Source organism: Suricata suricatta, chromosome 11 (genome assembly GCF_006229205.1).
Source record: "Suricata suricatta isolate VVHF042 chromosome 11, meerkat_22Aug2017_6uvM2_HiC, whole genome shotgun sequence".
Taxonomy (NCBI): domain Eukaryota; kingdom Metazoa; phylum Chordata; class Mammalia; order Carnivora; family Herpestidae; genus Suricata; species Suricata suricatta.
The window spans coordinates 33,129,785-33,152,183 of NC_043710.1; the positions used below are offsets into that span (position 1 = coordinate 33,129,785).

General features: G+C 35.6%; 1 protein-coding gene across 1 annotated transcript in view; it reads right to left on the minus strand.

Annotated features, from left to right (window-relative positions):
• ANO3 (anoctamin 3) overlaps positions 1–22,399 on the minus strand; it is a 258,575-nt gene that overhangs the window by 217,102 nt on the left and 19,074 nt on the right. The window lies entirely within an intron of this gene.

A 22,399-nucleotide genomic window follows, 5' to 3' on the forward strand; every position in this document is an offset into this window, starting at 1 on the left:
TATTCAGACTAGGACTAGAATCTATACCATCAGTCCCCTTCCTTGGCCTTCATGTCTTTGACATATACCACTTTCCTGGGTCTCCAGCTTGCATATGGACAGTCATGGGATTTCTCAGTCTCCATAACTACATGAACCAATATATGCCAATACTTTTGCACTGCATGGATGGCAGTGGCAAGGAAAGGCAGTTAAATTACCTTTTTACAATAGAAATTCAGTGGTTACTTTAGTTGAGTGTAGCTTTTTAATATAACAAGATGGACTACAAAATAATTAAGTCATAAATAACCAGGATGGCCTAATTTGTGTGCCTAGCAATTCCAAATTCCATTAGAGGGATTGATTATCCAATTCTTGGTAGGCACAATTGTAATGTAAAATTGAAGAAAATCCAAAAATAAAATCAAATGTGCCAAGTGCATAAAATATTGAAAAATAGATCCTGGGTTTTTTTTGTTATTGTTGTTACTCTGGAGAGCCCTAATACAGCATTACATAGCAATGTATGTGTCTTCTTTAGGTGAAATTTTTCTCCTCTGGTTTAAACGATATTAATTTTTTAATGTTTATATGTCTTCAATTTGTTTTTGTTTGATTTTGTATTTTTCATTTCCTCATCTATAAATGCAGATATTTCCAAAATTCATCCCTTAATCTTCTACTTTTTTTTCCCTCTATCATTGGTTCTTAAACTGCAGCATGTGCAGAAATGCCTATGAATGTGTGTATTGTGTGTGTGTGTGTGTGTATGGGGTGGGCACAGAGAAAAGCAGTTATTAGAATATTCCCATACCCTCAAAATTCTGATTTAGAACCCATGGGATGGAAATTTAACTGAATTTTCATCAGCCCCAACAATAAATGTAGATGGTCCATTACCTATACATAGCCAGTGAATGTCCTTCCAAACCTATTTTCCTCTGTCTAGTTTCACCTCTGAGACCATCTAAGGCAAACTTTCCATTCTTTGTAATAAACACATCATATCACAAAGAACACTTTTTTTCTATTCAGTTGAACAAAAGCTCACAATGAATGTTTTTCTTGCTCAAATCACATAGTGTGAAGTTCACAGGTGAGCAAAGGTAATACCCCACCACATGGAGGAAGACACAGAAGCTTTTAAGACTTAGAACTCCTACAGGCCGAACAGCTAATGTGTTCTGAAGACCCGGCCAGAGCCCAGCCCAATATCACTTCTTTTTAAGCACTTCCATGTGCCTAACTATGTTTTAGGTATTATAATTTTTCCAAATAAAAAGGCCAGATTCGTTAAAAGCCCATGCAGAGGCAACAAGCTTATAATTGCAAAAACAGATAAATAATTCAGAAGCAGGAAAAAAAATGTGCGGCTGGGTATATGCATTGATTTTTCTTTTTAGAGGCTTCCCTGAATTCAGTCTTAGAAATGAGAAGAAGAGACTCCTGGCAAAAACAGACTATAAGAAATGGCTAAATGTTGGCTACTATTAACTACAAAATGACCTAGAATTTGATTAAATAGGGAACCAACAAACTAAAGCTCTCCATTGTCTACTCCCATGCCACTGTTTACAAAGTCAGGTTAGCTTCCACAACAGAAGCCCCGAAACACTGATCTTGACTAGCACCATCAAGAAAGAGGAAAGAAAGAATGAAAAAAGGGTGGGGAGGATAAAAGCACATTCTCAGAAATATATAATCCACCAAGCTAATTATATGTTATTAGTGACTGGTACAGACGGAACAATTGCATAGGAACTAACAGATAGAGGTTAATTTTCACAAAATCTCAAATCTTTTCGTTCAGAGTATATTACTAAAGGAAGTGAATGATGAGCCACCGGAGAATTTGACTATCAGCCATGGTCAAATATGATATCAAGAATATTAGAATATTCTCTCTCTCTCTACACACACACACACACACACACAGACACACACAGACACAGACACACACACACACAGACACACACACGTATATGAAGAATGGATGGTGCTCGTTACAGAGCAGCATATGCACTGATCAAAGAACTGTTAGTGGAATTTATGCAATGAGGAATGAGAAGGAAGACATGGATTTTTCTCACTGCAGAGAGAAAGAGAAAGAGAGAAAGAGAGGAAGGGATAGAGAGAGCAATGGGGAGTTTGAGAGTAATGGGGAGACTGGATGACTGAGGCAATACAACATCAAAGTTAAGATAAGGCTTTAAAGTTTAACAAACACTGGGAACCATTCTAGGCTTCATCATTTATATGTCTTGTGTTACTCAAAAATCACTTAGATTCTGGAGTTACCCATTTTATGTGTAAAAGCATAGACATGAACAACCTACCAAGTTGTTATAACAGTGACACATAATAAATACAGGAAACACTCAGTACCATGTCATGTACCTGTACCTCAGTTATTTAAACAAATTGGAAAGAGGTGAGCTGAAGTGTGAGGAGAGGAGTCCTTTAGGTACATAATACGGTGGGAGGGGGAAGTTGAGAAATGATTCAAGATCACGACTCATATTTATGGAGGAAGAGGAAACAGAGAAGGAAGGAAGGATGAAAGGATGCAAAAAAGGGAAGAGGAAAGGGAGTCAGGATATGACAAAGAGAACCAGGAAAGAGCAAATTGCAGAAGCTTAGGAAGGTAAGAGATCAAGGAGGAGGGGTGGTCGATCAGTTCAGGGCCTAACTTTTCCTACCACATTTCAAAATAAATATATTTTGAAGAAATAGATTCAACTTTGAAACAGATGACAAAAACTACAAAGGAAAATTTATACATGTATGTAAAATTATATATATGCATACATATAAATTAAATATACATAAAAGTAACAAAGCAAACTAAAAAGAAAATACAGTAGGAAGATATTAATATTAATTTTTTAATGTTTATTTATTTTTGAGAGAGATAGAGAGAATGAGCAGGGAAGGGGCAGAAAGAGAGAGAGAGAGAGAGGGAGACACAGAATCTGAAGCAGGCTCCTAGCTCTGAACTATCAGCACAGAACCTGATGCGGGGCTCAAACTCATGAACCATGAGATCATGACCTCAGCTGAAATTGGACACTTAACTGACTCAGCCATTCATGTGCCCCAATATTAGTAATAAATGTGATTGGAAAAATGTCAAAATTTATTATTTTTTATCAAGGTAAGTCATTGTTAAATTAATAAAAAGTTAATTTTCAAATAGAGTAAATTTTAATAATTAATAAAACATTAATGCATATCATTAACTTAGTAGACATTTTGTTTATTAGTGTCCATGAATAATATCAAGGTATATGTAAATAAAAACCTGAAAAGTAATTGGACAGAAAATACATATAGTTTAAAAAATAATTGTATAGGGTGTCAGTCAGTTGAGTGTCTGACTCTTGATTTCAACTCAGGTTCATGATCACAGGGTTGTGGGATCAAGACCAGCAACTGGCTTCATGCCAAGTATGGGGCCTGCTTAAGAATCTCCCTCTCTCTCTCTCTCTCTCTCTGTATCTCTCTGTGTGTCTCTCTCTCTCCCCCTTTGCCCCTGTCCTCCACTTGTGCTCTCTCTCAAATAAAAAAAAATAAAAACAACTGTAAATATTGTTCAACCAAAGCATATAAATTAAAACAACACTGGGGACCCTAATAATCATAAAATCAGAGAAACATAAACACTAAAACCCAGGTCTGATGAGGTAGCTGAGAAACTGGTAAAAGTATATATTACTTCTAGATTGAAAATCTGGTTTAATCACTGTGGAAAATAATACAGCAAGATATAGTAAGCACATAATGTTTATCCTTATGGGTGATTTCATTCCTAGGAATTAGTCCTAATGAAATAACTAAAGGTAGAAAGTAATAAAGAAAATAAGTTTCAAGTACTTTCAGTATTGTTCTGAGGCAAATTTTCACAATCCATAAAAGCTAGTGATGGATATTGGATTCCTTCATTTAACCTGTGTAGTTTTAGAATTCACAAAGCAGTGTTACATGCTTTTAAGATTTCCTAATCATCTACTGGGGTATTGTTATTCCTATTTTAAGCACGAGGGAGGGTCATTATCCAACATTATTCAGCTAATGAGTAACAAAGACTGACCCGGGCCCAGGCCCAAATAATCAAATCATTTCAAAGTTAAGAAATGATTATAAGTTACATACTCTTTTCAATTAATTCAGTCTCTCCCTCTGCCTCAATCTAACAGCATAATACCAATTCCTACAAAAATCAAGACAAAGTGGGTTTTGCAGTATGCTTTGAGGTCTCTTTCTTTTTTCATCTGTGCTTTTTTTTTTTTTTTACCTTATGGTAATCATTCCCTAAATATGTCTCTTACCTCTCTGTGCCTATTCTCTCCAACCTATAATTTGCACTGTGCACAACAGTGTACAGAAATAACCCTTTTTGATTTACTGAGACTTGACCACCCATCCAATAGAAATGCTTGAGGTATAATGTGAGTCCCTATTTCTATACAGCTTCACTGAAAACAGTGAAAACAGACACTACTGGTGATATTCCAAGAGTTTCATACACTATTCTCTGCCAACCACAAAACCATTTCCTACAGACTCCAACACTTTGAAGACACTTGTAAAAGACAAAACCATTGGAAGGTAAGAAACAGTGAGTGGTTTATTATTGATTGCCCTTTTGGTTTTCGTTCTTATAAACTTTCATATCTGCTTTCAAGTGTTACTTTCCAATTCAGACTATTGCACACTTACTGAACTTCCAAAGACAGCTTAACGCATGTTTCTTGAGTCAAGCATCATGGATGTACAGTGCCTGTTAATTATAATATTTTAAAAATACATTACGTTTATTATAAACCTCTTTTAAATTCTAGAATTTTGCAGAGTACATACAAAATTAGAATTTCAATATTCCTCATAGCCTTTTATTCAAGAAGAAAATAATAGCTTTTGAGTATGCATAATGAGAAGATAAAGCACTATAAAACGTAACTTGAGATATTCAACTCTTAGACAAAATTAGCAAACATGTGGTACCTAATACATATTTATAATTGTAAAGTAAGACTTTTCGTAGGAATCATAAAATTCTTTTCAAATGTTAATCAAAGTTTATAAGGTCTCTATGGTATTTATAGCTATCAATTTGGAAAGAGTACCCATTTGCAAATGAGCAGGTCAGTGTGGCTAAGGTTAAAGGACTATGATAAAGCCACATACATTGTGATAATTATGTATCAGACCCTGGAATCATTCATACATTCATTCATTCACTCAGTTACATTCACTGGCCTTTAAACTTCATAAAATCCTAGGTACTGCTAATAATCAGAACATATTCATGAGGAAACTAAGGTAGTGAGAGGTTAAGTTAGTCCAATCCCACAGGATAACTGGTAGAGCTAAGATTTAAACCCAGGCAGTCTGTTTAACAATTTTTTTTAACATTTATTTATTTTGAAGAGACAGAGCATGAGCGGGGCAGTGCGGGGGAGCAGAGAGAGAGAGGGAGACACAGGATCGGAAGCAGGCTCCAGGCTCTGAGCTGCCAGCACAGAGCCCGACAGGGGCCTGACCCATGAACCATGAAACCATGAACTGAGCTGAAGTCGGATGCTCAACCGACTGAGCCACCCAGGCGCCCCTAAACCCAGGCACTCTTAATACATGTTATTCTGTGCAGTGCCTATATTTTTCCCCTAACAAAGAGAGAAAAAAATCATATTTGGAGTAGCTTCTGATATCTTTTTGACATTGGCCTGATTTTATTGCTATGGAGATAGAAAAAAGGAAAAAATATTCTAGTTTATAAATTAATTTAACATATTAAACAAAGTTGTCCTAAGGATTCATTGCTCATGAAGAAATTTGGGGGGGCTTATGTCTAAGCACTGAATTTTGCATTCTGAAGACAAGGACTCTTTAGGTTTGCCTCAAAAGTTTTAGCTTTTTTCAAGTAGAAAATGTTCCCCCAATATTTCTTTCAAATGCTAAAGAGTACAGAATGGACACACTACTCTATTTGAGTAAATCAACATGGCAGACTCTTACTAGAAAAACCTAAGAAGGCTATCTAGAAAGATGTGTGTACAGGGTGTGTGTGTGTGTGTACATACACATATGCGTACACACTTAGTTAGTTATCTGTTTATTTATGCTTACATAATACATCTTTGTGTAGATGCCAGCATTCTTGCAAAGCAGGACATGAGCAGTGCCTTCAGGTGCCTCTATGACCAGTAGACAAAAAAACTGGCCATAATGGCAACATGTATAAAGTTTGATGTTAAGCAATTCACTTAGCTCTTTCAATGTTTCCTTACTCATAAAATGAGAAAATGGTTAGTAACTAGTCATACATATATTACAAAGGCTTAAATGAGATAACTACACGCCATGGACTTGGAACATTGCCTGCCATATTTAAATGCTTAGTAAATTTTAGCTACTGTTAGATATGTTAAAGGCTATTGTGAAGAGATTTCAAATAGACCTTCGTTAATTCATTTGTTATTCACTTTACTATCAACTATTTTGTGTGGAACTCTGTGCTAATGCCAAGACAATAAGGAATATACAACATTGGTGTTATTTATAGCCACTTCAGGAAAAGCATTAAAATATTATATATACAGTATTTCTCTTTTTGCATAATGAAATTCTTGACATTTTGAAGGGTTCTTCTGGTAGAAGATTCTGGTTAAAACATATTTTAATATATTTCATGGTTTGTAGGAAGTAATAAAACTTTCTAAGGCTCAAAAAGTAGCAAAACAAAACACATCAAAACAACTAAACAAAGAACTAACCATGATTTGGAATGACCAGAAGTAGTGAGTGGTAAGAACATGAAAGCCTGTGTTACCCAGGAGACTAGACCTTAGGCCACTCCAAAGCAAGAAGCTGAAATTACAATTTCCATATTAAGCTTGGGCAGTTAAAGCAGGGAAAAGTGGTTCCAGACACATAGCCCCTAGGGTCCCAACAAAAGAAAACACAAATGCATTACTGGTTTAAACCTCCATGGCACTTCTATTGATTAAGATCTCCCAGGGGTACCTGGGTGACTCAGTCAGCTAAGTGTCTGACTTTGGCTCAGGTCATGATCTCATGGTTCATGAGTTTGAGCCCAACATCGGGCTCTGTGTTGACAGCTCAGAGCCTGGAGCCTGCTTTGGATTCTGGGTCTCCCTCTCTCTCTGCCCCTCCCATGCTTGCACTGTCTCTTTCTATCTCAAAAATAAGAAAAAAAAACATTTAAAAAAGATCTCCCAAATTTAAGACCCAACTAAGATCATACAAAGAAACAAGGAAATGAACCTCTACTAATGAAAATCAGGACAAATAAAAACAGGTTTTAGATCCTTAAGGATTTCAGATTCTGGAATAACATAAAGAACATAAAGTAACTAAGAGCAAAATGTTTAAAAAAGAAAATATAGAATCAGAAAGATGAACAAGCAAAGAGTATTCATAAGGCTTTATTTAGATTTAAGAAATTCTGTAAGAAATTTTAGAAATAAAAAATGTAAGAATTAACATATAAGATTCAATGAAGTTACACAGTTGATTGTATATAGCTAAAGAAGGAACTAATGTACTGGATTTAAACATGAATTACACAGGATGTAGGGCAAAAAGGAAAAGAGATATAATGAGAGAGAAGTTAAGAGATATGGAAAAAAAGAATAAGAAGGTCTCAGATGCAACTCTGATCACCTTCATCCTTACCTCTTTGGGCAAATCCATCACTTTCCATTCTCTCCCTCCCCCTTCCTCTCCATCCCCAACACCAATTATTATGAGAATTTTTCAAAACTTTCTGAGAGCTACTGTCCTGCTGCCTCATCATCCCTGCATACTGGAGTGCATTACCTCCTCTCCAAAACATATCAGACACTTTTCTATATACACCATTCAATATTCCAACTCAGGAAATCAGCATTGATAAGATATTCCTGTTATGGTCTACAGATGTGACTAAAATTTTACTAATACCTCAACAATGTTTCTTTTTTTCCCTTTTGGTTCAGGATAGTATCCAGGAATACATAGTTAGTTGTCTCGTTGGCACCTTCCAATCTGAAATATTTCTCGTCTTTGAGTTTTAAAGATTATAACCCTTATGTTTTGTAGAATAAACCTCAACCTGAATCTGTCTGGTGTTTTCTTATAAAAAAATTCCTGGCAAAAATACCACAAAAATGTACTCTTCTCAGTGCATTGAATCAACAGGTTCAGGATGTCAACTCAGTTGCACCACTGTGATGTGAATGCAGATCACTTGGTCATGTTGGTGTCTGCCAGGTTTCCCCACACAATATAGCCACCATATCTCCTTTGTAATTGATTAGTATTTTGTGGAAAGATAATGTCAGATTATGGTAAATTATATTCTTCATCAAACGTCCTCCCATCAGCCTTAATCTCTACTGAAAATATTCTACCTGAACTGACCAGCAATATGATGATTACTAAAAGGTGACCTGGCAATATCATCCCTTCTGCATTCAAAATTTTGTATTATAAAGTAAGGGAGAGCCTTATCTTGCCCCCAATCTATGTATATATATATATGTATATATATATATATATTCATATTTATGCATATAAATATGGAATCATTGATTCTTATTTTATACAATAAGTGAAATCCATTATCCTCACTATTTATTTTAATGCCAAAATTATCCCAGATTTGGTCTGTGTCATTTTTACATGTTCTCATATTCTTTGAGAACGTTCTTATTGTCTAGCACAAGTTTTTCCAGACTTACCATGTGTTTCCCCTGCCCTAGCCTAATCATTTTTAAAGGAGCCCTGGTTCTCTCACTGGGAAATGGTCTTTAAAACCAAGAACTGGGCACTTTCGCTTGTTGCCACTGGGCACCTTTGCTTCTACATATACCCCCCACACATACACATAAACACATACATATACATGTAAGTACATATGTCAGCTTAAATATTCTTTTCACTACTTTCTATGTATCAAGTGTTACATGATTTTAAGTTAAAAACAGTATCATAATGGAGATTTTTTAAAGTTAAATAGGACTTAGACAGTTTTTTAAAAAAACACTTTAAATTCATTAAACAACTTGAGAAAAAAAAAAACAGATATTCAGGACTAAGCATACAGGGGGAGGGGGATTCTGGAGACCAGGCAGGAAGGAACATAATTGTGTATGTATGAACTTTGATATGTTCATATTGATGTTTCTAGTTCTCACCTATGTGAGGTAGAAAAATACCCCTTTCCCAAAGATGTATACACCCTGATCCCTAAAACCTGTGACTAATTTAAAGATCTTAAGAGAGATCTTTAGAGAGAGAGAGAGAGACAGAGGCAGAGGAAGAGGGAGGGACAGAAAGAATCCCAAGTAGGCTCTGTGCTGTCAGTGCTGAGCCCAATCAGGGCTCCATCTCACATAACATGATATTATGACCTGAGCCAAAATAAGAGTCAGAAGCTTAACTGACTGAGCCACCCAGGCTCCCCTAAGTTAAGGATCTTGAGAAGAGAATAGTAACCTGGTTGGCCATGTGGGCCCAATGTAATTACCAAGCATCCTTAAAAGAGGTAGTGAGAAGAGTCAGAGTCAGATGAAGGGGCACAATGGTGGAACCAGAGGTCGGAAAACTATCTAGAGATCTGAAGACGCTGTCCTGCTAGCTCTGAAGGAGGAAGGGGTCACAAGCCAAGGTAAGCCAGGTAACACTTAGAAGCTAGAAAAGCCTAGAAAATGGCTTGTTTTCTAGAGCCTTAAAATGGAGTAAGTCCTACTGATATCTTAAATTTAATCCAGTGAGTGATTTGAACTTCTGGCTCCTAGAACTTTAAGAGTATGAATTTGTGTTGTTCTAAGCCACTACATTAATTTATAGCAATTTGCTCTGGCAGCAATATGAAACTAAAACACCTGCTGGAGGACCTGCAGGTTCTTCTTAGCTTTCTTCTTTTCTACGTCTGTAAACACTTTTTCAAACAGTGAGAAGCGTGGTTCCCAATAACCTTATTGTGTTTACTCTTTGTTCAATCTTTTTTATTTTTGTAAGTTAAGTCATATACTCATTTATGTGTGGTGCCTTAAGTGGTCTTTTTTTTAATAAATCCTATGTATCATACATAATACAATACTAAGTTAAAAGTGTCAGTACCACGAATGAAAAGTTTTGTAGGGTAGATATGATTTAGGTAGGTAGTAAAAAAAAGGGAAAATGTAAATGCATTAAATAGCTCAAGAAAAAGCATACATTCAAGACTAATTCTACAAGGGTAAAGAGACCAGAGAAAGAAGAAAATGATTAAACATGATAGAATTATTAGAGAACACTGGGCAAGGTAGAATTGCCAGGGGAGATGTTCATAGAAGAGGCAAAATGTCAAATGAAAGAAGTTCAGAGAATGAGACCCATTGGGTTTACCTAGTTTGGATACTTTTTGAAAGGGACACAATACTACTAAACGGAGACTAAGAAGTAAAAATAAAAACAGGCCATCGAGAAGGCTACTGAATTAATCTAGGTGGGCAATGGTGGTGTTGGAATCAGATTAACAAGGCAAAATGGGGAAGTTCTGGCATATTTTAGGGTAGAACTGATGGACTAAGTGATATACTAGTTTCAAGCAAAGAGGGGAAAAAGAATATCGAGAGAAACTGGGAATTGTGCCTGAGTATTTAGATGCTTTGGAGGGTTCTCTTTAAAAGATTTTTATTTAATCCTTCCTACACTCTACCCATGTAGCCCATTCAGAGATGGTGTTTACAATCTCTGAGCTTTTCTGGGTTCTAAAAGCGGATAGACATGATTCTGGTTGGCTTCTCCAGACACTCAGTTTTCAACGATCTCAGGTCTAAAGCTAACTACTACTTGTTTATCTGCTTTTGTAAGATTCCAAAACTGAGGGCATCTATCACCAATTGTTTTTGTAAAGCACTGAGAACAACCTCTGGCACAAAGTATGTACTATACAAGGGTTAGCTACTGTTGTTCCTCTGTTGCATTTTATTACTTCTAATCCTTTACTTCCACATCCTTAGTAGTTTTTTTTTTAAGTTTTTATTTTAATTCCAGTTAGTTAACATTAGTGTAATATTAGATGCTGGTATACAGTATAGTGATTCAACACTTCCACGCGTCACCTGGTGCTCATCATGACAAATGCCCTCCTTATTCCTCATCACCTGTGTAACCCACCTCCCTTCTGGTAACTGTCAGATTGTTCTCTATGGTTAGGAGTCTGTTTCTTGGTTAGCCTCTCTCTTCTTTCTTTTTCCACTTGCTAGTTTGTTTCTTAAATTCCACCTATGAGTGAAATCATATGGTATTTGTCTTTCTCTGATCAGTTCTACACCCAAAACTAATATAGTCCATGTTAACTAACTGGAATTTAAATAAACTCTTGGAAAAAATTGGTGTATACATCACTTTTTTCCCATATATATTCCATATGCATATGGAATATTACTCAGCCACAAAAAAGAATAAAATCTTGTCATTTGTAATGACATGGATTGAACTTGATAGTATTATTCTCAGGGAAGCAAGTCAATTAAACACAAACACCTTAGCAGTTTTGATGAGATGTGAAATAAGCAAAGTTTAGTCAATGTACATATTTAGTCATGAGTTTGAGCAGTTCTTTTTCTCTCCTAGTTCAGGTTGAATCTTACCACTTGCTTTAGGTTTCTTTTTTCAATGCAGTTCTTTAAGGGCAACCTAAAGTAATTGTGTAAAAATACTGTTTGACATGTTAGATGTCATAATTTCATAGTCATTTAGGATGGAGTAACTCATTATATAAATTGCTGTAATTTCCTAAAACAATCCATTATGCAAACCCAAGTTTAAGTATCAGAAACATTCTGATATTCAATTGTAGAATATCCACTGTACCATCCAAAGTAGAAATAAGTAAAGATTCTCACAGCTAGACTCACAGTTAAACATGATAGAATATGTATTTTTCATCACCCACTCTTTGGTTGAAAATTCTCAAAGCGTGTTCTCTGAAATTCTTTTATAGTATGTTAGTATGCCTGGGTTAAAAATAGGTTTGTTAAAACCTGTATCCAAGAGCTTGGTAAAACTTATTTGTGTCTTCAGTGTGCTAAGTTTTATTACTATCCATCTAAGAAGTGATTAGAGGAAAGTAAATGCTAAGTAATAAATTCTTACCTCATTTGATCATTAATTTCCTTTTTTATTTTCTTCAATTTAATAGAATTCCCAGGACCACACTTTGGAAACTGTGAATATATACTGAACTTCATCTAAAAGTGCTGCAGTCTGTGAGTGAACACATTTTTAAAACTTAACACTAAAGATCACAGTAAGAACAACATTTATGGATATCTCAAGTCAGATAGATATTCACCTGACATCGGGATATAGATAAGGATATAAGCTATTTCCCCGTAAGGATTCACCATTGCAGTAAAACTTCCGGAATTAAAAAAAAAAATAGGTTCAGGGGCTGCATTTCTTCAACTCGTCAAATAATGCCAGTGTTCTCCTAACTAAGGAGGGCAGGATCCAGCTTGGGTAACACACATTTCTAATTATAAAAGCAGTGCCATTTTGGGAGATCCTCAAGGAGCTAGAAACTAGGGTTTACAAAGCTAGGTTCATAACTGCTGTGAGCTTGCTACTAGATAGAAGTGGGCTCTGAAAGAATATTCATGTGATTTCTGAGATACGATGGCTAATTCTACAGTAGAAAAGCATTTGGGGCAATAACCAACCTGCATCTGGAACTGTTTCTCTTTAGGTATCTAGCTTAAAGAAATGATAACTTTTAATCAAGTTTTCTTAATGTAGGAGTTCATGCTTATTTTTATCTGAGAGATTATCAGAGTGGGTAGATGAGAGACAAGAGTAGAGGAGCCAAGTGTCATGTGTTAGAGGATGTTCTTACCAATTAACTTCTAACCTCTGGAAATCCTAGCAAACTGGAGAGGGAAGGTGTCTGCTTGGCCACCAGTTATGAAGAGAATGTTGCTTTGAAAACCGTAAAGGTGTATATTGATTGTATGGAAACTATCATTATTACAGTAGCAGTAAGTTCAAATTACTGTGTTGGGACTTCTCACTTGGGAAATGCAAACTGACGTGTTATATGGTTTTTACCATTTCACTTTTGATGAAGCTGCTGAGTATAGACAGTTCTCTGCACATATCAAATGTGTGTGTATGTGTGTGTACAATATAGGTGATAAATTATTATCTATTGGCTGGAGTTCAGATATTATGGAAGGACAGAATGAATATATTAATCAATAGATACTGCAATTTGATCTTCTGAAAACACAATTTGAAAACAATAAATACAATCATGATTTTTCTTACTGTCAAGGTATCTTTCCAACGGAAGAAATAAAGGTTTACATGTAAATCCACTCTATATTTCTAAAAACAAAATATCCATTCTCCTTGTTACCAGAGAGCTACTATTAAGTTCTAAATCGTAGCTGAAAATCAATAGTTCATTGCTTTTTCTAGCACATTGCAGCATATCCCTCCATTTTTAATAACATACTGATGTCAGGCTTATGTTCTTAGAATAGCATAACTTTTTTCCAACTCTTAATCATAGATTCTTACTTTAAGTTGAGATCTACTTTTGCTGGATAAATAAACTTTGAGGAAAAATTCTTATGTAAATAAAGAGTGAGACCCTCGAAGGGTATGTTTGCATGGCTTCCCTTTAACAAATTGCTGAGTTTAATATTCCTGAGTGGGATAAATGAGTTGTTTAGGGCAAGAGTGAAAAATTAAAAGTGTGAAATGCTTAAAGGACATGATCAGATATTTAATGTAGAATTTAAAGTTTCTCTTATCTGTGATGTAACTACTTTTCCCCATGTCTTTTCAGTCTTTAGTATACCTCTTATTAATGGATATAGAGGTTGGGGATTTGTTTGGGGGACTATGACTAAGAACAGAGTGCAGTTTTATAAGGTCGAGGTTAGGAAGCTCATGGATCTGTTAACAATGATCTCACTCTTCCGTTCATGTACCTATAATGACATCTTATGATTTGGACTCAAATACATGCTATTTGGCATTCAAAGTGGTGTTTGAATTCAATTACCTGAAAGTCAGGGGCCTCTATAAAGTCTTCTAGGCTGTATGCTATTTACCATCACTAATGCAATGCTGCTCTTTGCATTTTGGTTATATGATTATGTACATCTGAGAATGCACACTATTTGTTTTCCATTGGAAACTTCATTTTCTCCTCACCCAACCAAGTAAAATATATTTAAAAATAAACTTTTGCAGCTCTGACTATACTCATGGGGTTTTGTTGGCTGTTTTGGAGATAACATCTTCCCTGGCTGAAAATAATATTTCTGCTACCCTGTGTCCTGTGATAAGAACTCTCCTATAATTCTCCTGCTGAATTTTCCTCCCATTGTTTTATGCACCTCTATCTGGTCTCCCCTTTCTTGAGTCAAAAACAAAACCACAGACTAGTCGAGCATAAAAGCACGTCTTATTCTGTACCCTATAAAGTATTTATCACCGTGGTTGAGCCCACAGAAGATAGGGAGGAAATACTAAATTTCTTGTAGTTTTGTTACTTTAAGTGTTACAGCCAGCAATAATCCACTCATTCATTCATGTTTTTAACATTAATTTTTCTACCAAATGCCAGAGACTTATTAATAACTTATTTGCAGCTAAATTATGGGGCTGGTGGCTAACTATATTGCACATGAGTAAAGAGAGTTCTTTATCTTCTCATGGAGTCATTTTTATTACTAAAAAATCTTCACATAATACTTAATTTCAAAAGTCAACCGGAATAAATTATATAATTTGAGATGGGGAAAAAAAAATCATTACTCACCCTTTCTGTTTCCATTGAAATTTTATTTGTTCCTTCCTAAAGACCAAGTTTCTTGATCTTTAAGGTATCAATTATAAACACCAATTCCAGAAACTGACAAAGGCATTAAAGTGATCTGTACATCCAAGTTGTGGTTCCTCTCACTTTTAATACCTCCTATGCAGGACTGAGAGGCATCTTGCTTTGCCAATGCCAGAACAAATCATGAATGTTTAATATATCTCAACTTCTAAATGTGATGTTTATCATATCAAATAAGAGTTGATGCCTTAAATGGTTTCTTTGCCACTCAAACAGAAATAGAAATGAGAAACAGTAGCTGTTTGATGAAGGAGCCTTTCCTCCCACAAATGGGAACTACTAATTCCAGAAACAGACAAGCCTAAAAGAAATATATTTTTAGACATTCGACCATATATCCTCATCAATATTCTTTAATTTACCCAGGTCTATAAGATCTGGCAAACACAAACACCCATGACACAGCCATGAACCTGAAAGCAAATAAGATCTCAGAACCAAGTAAAATTGACACCATCCATATACTTTGCTGGGGTAAGTGTGGAAGTCTGTGTATAGGCATATACACCTGTTTGCTCTTAAAAGGTCTTTAATCCTTCTGACACTGTGAGCCAGGTGCATTCTTCCATTTTACAGACGTGGTTAATCAGCATACATATATAACTTGTCCAAGAACACAGAAATAGTTAGTAGCAGAACTTAGCTTTGTGCCAAAACAATTTGGTCCTAGAATCTAAATTCTTACCCAATATACTCTATAATCACCAACAGTGAATAGAAGTGACTTTTCAAAAAACCCTTACAATTATGTATCTGTGTTTATATACACGTATGCAAATATAAATGTATGCATACATTTGTATGATACATCTTTAGGCTTAGAAAAATAACTGGAAGGAAATAAACCAGTAGGATAAAAGTTATAATTTCTAGGTAGTAGTTTATAATTGGTTATCCTTCATTTTTACATTTTCCAAATACTCTATAATTTTATACTATTCTTTCTATAAGCAACATTTTCAAAAACAAAATATTTATAAAAACTATTCAGCAACCACTCAATTTAAAATTTTTTCTATGATATGCCCAGGTGGCTCAGTTGGTTAAGCATGTGACTGGCTCAGGTCATGATCTCACAGTTCGTGGGCTCAAGCCCCACATCGGGCTCTGTGCGGATAGCTCAGAGGCTAGAATCTGCTTTGGATTCCGTGTGTGTGTGTGTGTGTGTGTGTGTGTGTGTGTGTGTGTTTCTCTCAGCTTTCTTTCCCTTCCCTGCTCACTCTGTCTCTCTCTCTCAAAAATGAATAATGAACATTCATTTTTTAAAAATTTTAACTCTTATCCTGCCACTTTATGAATCCTTTTCCTGCTTTAATTTTACCTCTTTGGCACGAGTCACCATTTGTTTGACATATTATGCATTTTTCTTACTTTTATTGTCATTCTCTATAAACAGAATATTACCTCTCTGAGAATCCAAATTTTTGTTTTGTTTACTGATGGACTTAACAACAGTATCTGTTGTATTGTAATTTCAATCAGTATTCAATAGAAAAAAATACTAAAATAGTATAAAAGGACTGTTACTTAAAGAATTGTACTTGAATTAAAAGGAAGCTCCATTTACTGTTTACCCTTTATAAATGTGCAGTAACTTCTTTTATAAAAAAACAATTAAGTCCAATTTTCCCAGGTCTGACTGTTTATCAAGAAGAAGACAAAAGGCCAGCAACCATTTTTAAGAGTTTTTGACACTCACGGTGCATATGCTTCTCTAAATGGGGCAATTTAATTTTCGTCTGAGAACACATTTTATCCTTATATCAAAGAGTTGTGTGAGTGAAACAATGAGAAGGTGTTCACCTGCTCGCTCCCATCTTCTCTCTGGGTAATCAGCAGGGTACAGGAGGTACAACCCTTGATGTTCAAATGGAAATCTTTTGAGTACACAAGAATGAACTCCTACATGATGGTTCAGTAATACATTGAACTAGGATGATTTCAACTTAGAAAATAATAGTAAGCAAGAGAATAGTCAATATTGTTTGGAGGGAATATGGAAGGAGATGCTCTTTATAGGGGTGGATGAAGAGAAAATGAGGATAAAGTTAGGAGAAGGTATTGTGTTGAGTACATAATGTGGGATTAAGAAACAAGATCAGATGCAATGGAAAAAAAAGAGCTACAATTAAAATGTGTATCTTGAAGGGTTGCCAAGAACACTAGAACAAAAGTTTATTTAAAAAAAATGGTAACAGACAGTGTGTTGTTGTTTCCTGTTTAAAAAATCAAGTATGGTGGCATTAGCTTTGTGAGACCTGCTAGTCTTAGAGCTCTCAAACTCAAACAGACAAAACATTTAGAGGAGGTGGGGGATGTGAAACAGGAGGAGGGGACTGAAAATTAGAACTATCAAAGGGAAATGGTATCATTACTTTCACATTCCAATGTTTCCAGACAGCACAGATTCTGAAAGATGTCCACGATTCCCTTCTGAAATACGATAGCATTTCACAATTTATCTTCTGCCACTTTTCTCATCTTCACTCCCACTACTCACCTCCACACTTTGGGCACTTGTGCGTGCACGATACATGCAGATTTGTTTTATTTGAGAAGATGTGTTACTTTAGAGTCCTATTTTACTGATATAAGATAGAAAAATAAATAAGACTTTATTTTGCTCTCTGAAATGGGCCCTGTATATTGGGTGGAGGAATAAGTTATGCCAGAACTATAGGTCCTTGTGCTTTTTTGAACACACAGTATCAGAAAAACAAGTTTTTCAAAAGAAGTCCTTTTTTCCCCTCCTCTTCATCGCCCTCTCCGCTCCTCTCCTCTGTTGGCTTTGTACCAGTTCCTCACGCATGGCACTGGCCAAATATACTATTTCATACAAAATCAGGGAAGGATGAAATTGAATATTGGCAACTTTCTTTCCAGGAAATATAAAAGTTTAAACTAGGGGTTTGTTCCTATCAAGATTATTGACATAAACTTTGATGCAGAGACTGTTCAGAATCTGATATTAGAGCTCACTTTTAATTACTGGAGGGAATTCACAACTCATAGGTTCTTCTGGCTCATTCTATATGCTACACAGAGCTAACTGTCATTAATATTTGTATTCATCGTGGTGAGACAGAGTTCTGTCAGCATTTTTAGACAAGGGCTCTTTGTCACCAGGATTTTTTTGCCCACGCAGGTAGAATTAAGTAGTTATAGGATTCATAATTTCAAAACAAATAGGTCCCAGACTTACAGAGATGAGACTACATTTGCCAAAAGACCCATTCTGCATGGAAAAAGAAATGAAATGAAAACCTCATCTCAGCTTATTGGATTTGAAACCAAGGACCTTAGAGCTCTGTGAATTCGCATAAGGCAGTGATATTTACTGTCACATTGAAACTGAGCTCCTTTTGCTTTTGATGTGGTGAAAATATGTTATACAGATGTTAGTTATAGTTTCTACTAGCCTACCCCTTCATCTATGTAACATCAAAAAGTAATATGTCCTAACCCCTACTAGAAATGCAGTATTTTAAGGGCTGTTCTAGCTATGACTGCATAGACCAAAAGTAGGTACATAAACTTTAAGAAAACATCTCTTCTTTCCTTGGAGACCTATAGTATACTTTTCCTTTGGAGAGATGAATTAGGCCAGTTGGTTTCCTCACTTTTTTTTTCGACAAGATACATTAGGGGACATGAAGAAAACATAGTTTTCAATAAGAACTGAAGCTGACAGGAGATGTGAAGATAAGAGAGATCCATTAGGAAAGAGTGTGTAGGTTGGCTCAAGAATATGAAAACAACCCAAGAACACATCCTCAGAAAGCACAGACTTGGACCTTCTTATGAACTGGATTGTGTGCCCCACTTAATTCAGTTAGGAGATTCTAACTTCCAATGGGATATTTGGAGACAGGACCTTTAAAGCGGTAATTATGATTAAATGAGTTCATATGGATGGGACACTAATTTAATAGGACTAGTGTCCTTACAGTGAAGAGGAAGAGACACTAAGGATGTGTGTACACAGAGAAAGAGGACACATGAGGACACAGCAAGAAGATGAGCAAGCCAACAAGAAAGCCCTCAGGAGAGACCAAACCTACAACACTTCAATATTGGACTTCCAGCCTCTAGAACTATGAAAAATCAATTTCTATTGTTTAAGCCATCCAGTCTGTGCTATTTGATGGTAGTGCTAAAGAGAACTCTGATTAATAGAGACCCTAAAAGTGGGCATCAATTAATATTTGTACATGGATTACCTGATAAGTTTGTTTTCTGCCATTACCTACCTGGATAATTTAGGGGAGGTTATTTAATCTTTGTATAGATCATAGTTTCCTCATCTGGATGATGGGACAACTCTGTCTAAGATATTCACAAATTTAAAGTTAATGGAAATGATGACATTCCTGATTATTCCTACTCCCCCAAATTTTACATTCTATTGATAAATGCATTTAATAGATTACATTACTCACCGTAGGACAAACATTCAGTTATATCATTGCTTCTTAATTGATTAATACATGAATATTTTAGTCCCACCAATTGAGCAGAGAGAGTGTTGAGAGAATATTCCAGGTCATGAGTTTAGCTAGTCAATGGAGATAGTGATGTACAATTCCATCAACTCTCCTGACTCTCTGAATCAAGCACTAAGTAAAAAAAAATAAGTAAATAAGTGGAAAATGTTTAGCTAAATTCTAATAGTGATAGAAAGGAGAAAGAAAGGGGCATCTGGGTGGCTCAGTTGGTTGAACATCCAACTTCGGCTCAGGTCATGATCTTGCAATTCATGAGTTCAAGCCCCACATCAGGCTCTGTGCTTCTAGCTCTCTCTCAAAAATAAATAAACATTATTAAAAAAAAAAATAAAAGAAAGGAAAAAAGGTATTTTACAAAAATCTAACACAGAGTTCACCACTCACAGGCAGAACCATAAGATAATTAGTTATGAAGAGATGAAAACATTAAAGAAATAGAGGGCTGTGGAAAAAAGAAATCAGATTGCCAAAGGACTAAAGATGAATATTTATTGGCAGTTTTGTAAGTGGTTCCCGCTATACTACCTAGCACACCCTTAAAGTAGTTGGAACAATATTTTCAGAAATATTACCTTCTAAATCATCAGTAAGCACCAAAGTGGGCAGCTGACGCTGGAAACCTAATTACCATCCCTGTGCTTTCCCTTCAGAATAAATACGTTTATTGCAGATGTTCTCTATTCTTTTTGCCTGGCGCTCAGAAGAGAGAAGCACGAACAACAATAGTTAAAAGAAATCATTACAACTACACCAACAGTTATACTGTAAATGGCCATTTAAGTCATATTTCTGTGTCAAATGCAATATTATTTTATTATAAATATTACAATAAAAAGTAGGTCTTGTCAGAACATACAGGATGAAGTGTGGTAAAATAAAATGTCATCAGGTATTTGAAATGAAAAATAAATCCAATATTCCCAAACTTTTGCAATTGCAAAATGCTTGCAAAATTGCCAAGGGGTCTTTTCCCCCCATGGTGGTGGAACTCTTTTTATTTTTTTTTAAGTTTATTTATTTATTTTGAGAGAGAGAGGAGCACAGGCAGGGGAGAGGCAGAGAGAGAGGGAGAGAGAGAATCCCAAGCAGGCTTCACACTGTCAGTTTAGAGGCGTATGCAGGACTCGAACTCGTGAATTGTGAGTTCATGACCTGGGCCAAAAACAAGAGTCAGACTCTTACTGGACTGAGCCACTCAGGCACTCCAGGATGGTAGAATTCTTAAACATTTGTTAAGAATCTGGATACTTCTCATTTCAAACAACAGCTTTTCATTTTCGAGGGTCTAAGCACTGACCTCTGATATGGTTAAACCAGACTTCAAATTAAATTAAACCAGCGTTTTCTGGTTTTCAGCAAACAAGTATAAATTATGGTTACATCCTGAGTATGAAGCTTAATAGGATGAAATCTAGGGGTAAAGTTGCATTTACACATTTAATGCAGGAATCTCTTTTTATTGAGGTACAACTGACATATAACATATTAGCTTCCAAGGTACAACATGATGATTCAATATTTGTATATACTGAAAAATGATCATGATAAATGTAGTTAACATATGTCATAATACATAGTTATGAAATTTTTCTTATGATGAAACTTTTAAGATCCAGTCCCCATGCTGTACATTAAATCCCCAGGACTGATTTCCTTTATAACTGTACATTTGTACCTTTTGTCCTTCATTGCCTATTTTGCCCGCTCAGCCTACCCATGCATCTGGAAACAACCAATCTGTTCTCTGTATCTGTGAGCTTCGTTTGTTTAAAGTTCACATAAAAGTGAGATTGTATGATATTTGTCTTCCTCTGTTAGACTTATTTTACCTAGAATAATGTCTTCCAGGTCCACACATGCTGATTGTATGATATTTGTCTTCCTCTGTTAGACTTATTTTACTTAGAATAATGTCTTCCAGGTCCACCCATGCTGTTGCTTCCATGCCTTGGCTATATGTAAATAATGCAGCAATAGAAACAGGATACAAATATGTTTTCCAGTTAGTGTTTTTGTTTTCTTTGAATAAATACCCAGGAAATGGAATTATTGGGTCATGTGGTAGTCTATTTTTAATTTTCTGAGGAACTCCCATACCCTTTTCCATAGTGGCTGCATCACTTTACATTCCTACCAACAGTGGACATGGGTTATTTTTTCTCCGCATCCTTGTCAGCACTGGTTATTTCTCATCTTTTCAACAACATGCATCTGACTGGTGTGAGGCGATATCTTTACTATGGCTTTGATTTGTATTTCCCTATGATTAACGATGTTGAGCACCTTTTCATGTACCTGTTGGTCATCTGTATGTCATCCTAAAAAAGGTCTCTTCAGTCCCTCTGTCGATGTTTCAGGCAGATTTTTTTCTATTGAATTTACAAGTTCTTTATATGTTTTGGATATTATCCTCTTATCAGATATAAGATTTACAAATATTTTCTTAGATTCTATTAGATGATTTTTCATTTTCTTGATTATTTTCTTTGCTGTACAGAAGATTTTTAGTTTGAGGGAGTCCCACTTGCTTATCTTTTCTTTTGTTGCCTTTGCTTTTTGTGTCACATATAAAGGCATTGCCAGGACCAATGTCAGTGCAGGACCTACTCTGCGTATGCAACCGATACTTATTTAAAGTTGTCACTGCTACAAAGACATCAGGTTATCCATTCAATAAGAAAAGATGTACCAGAAACATTTATCACTTGTATATCTGCTCCCAAACTTCCACTAAAATAAGAATAAACACTGTAAATAGTTATTAAACTATGAGGTCAAAGAAAACATGAGGAGATACTGTTAACTCAGAGATCTGAATGAATTTTTAGAACACATAAATAAGGTGACAAAAGGAAACTAATAAAATAGAGAAAGTTTCCAATAAAAGCATGTGGAGGGAATTCCGTGCAACCTTCACTAAGATATTCAGCATCCTGATGCATCATTTACCTTGGAAAGCGGAGTGACTCTTAGAGTTAAAACAGGTTGGCATTCTGTCTATACA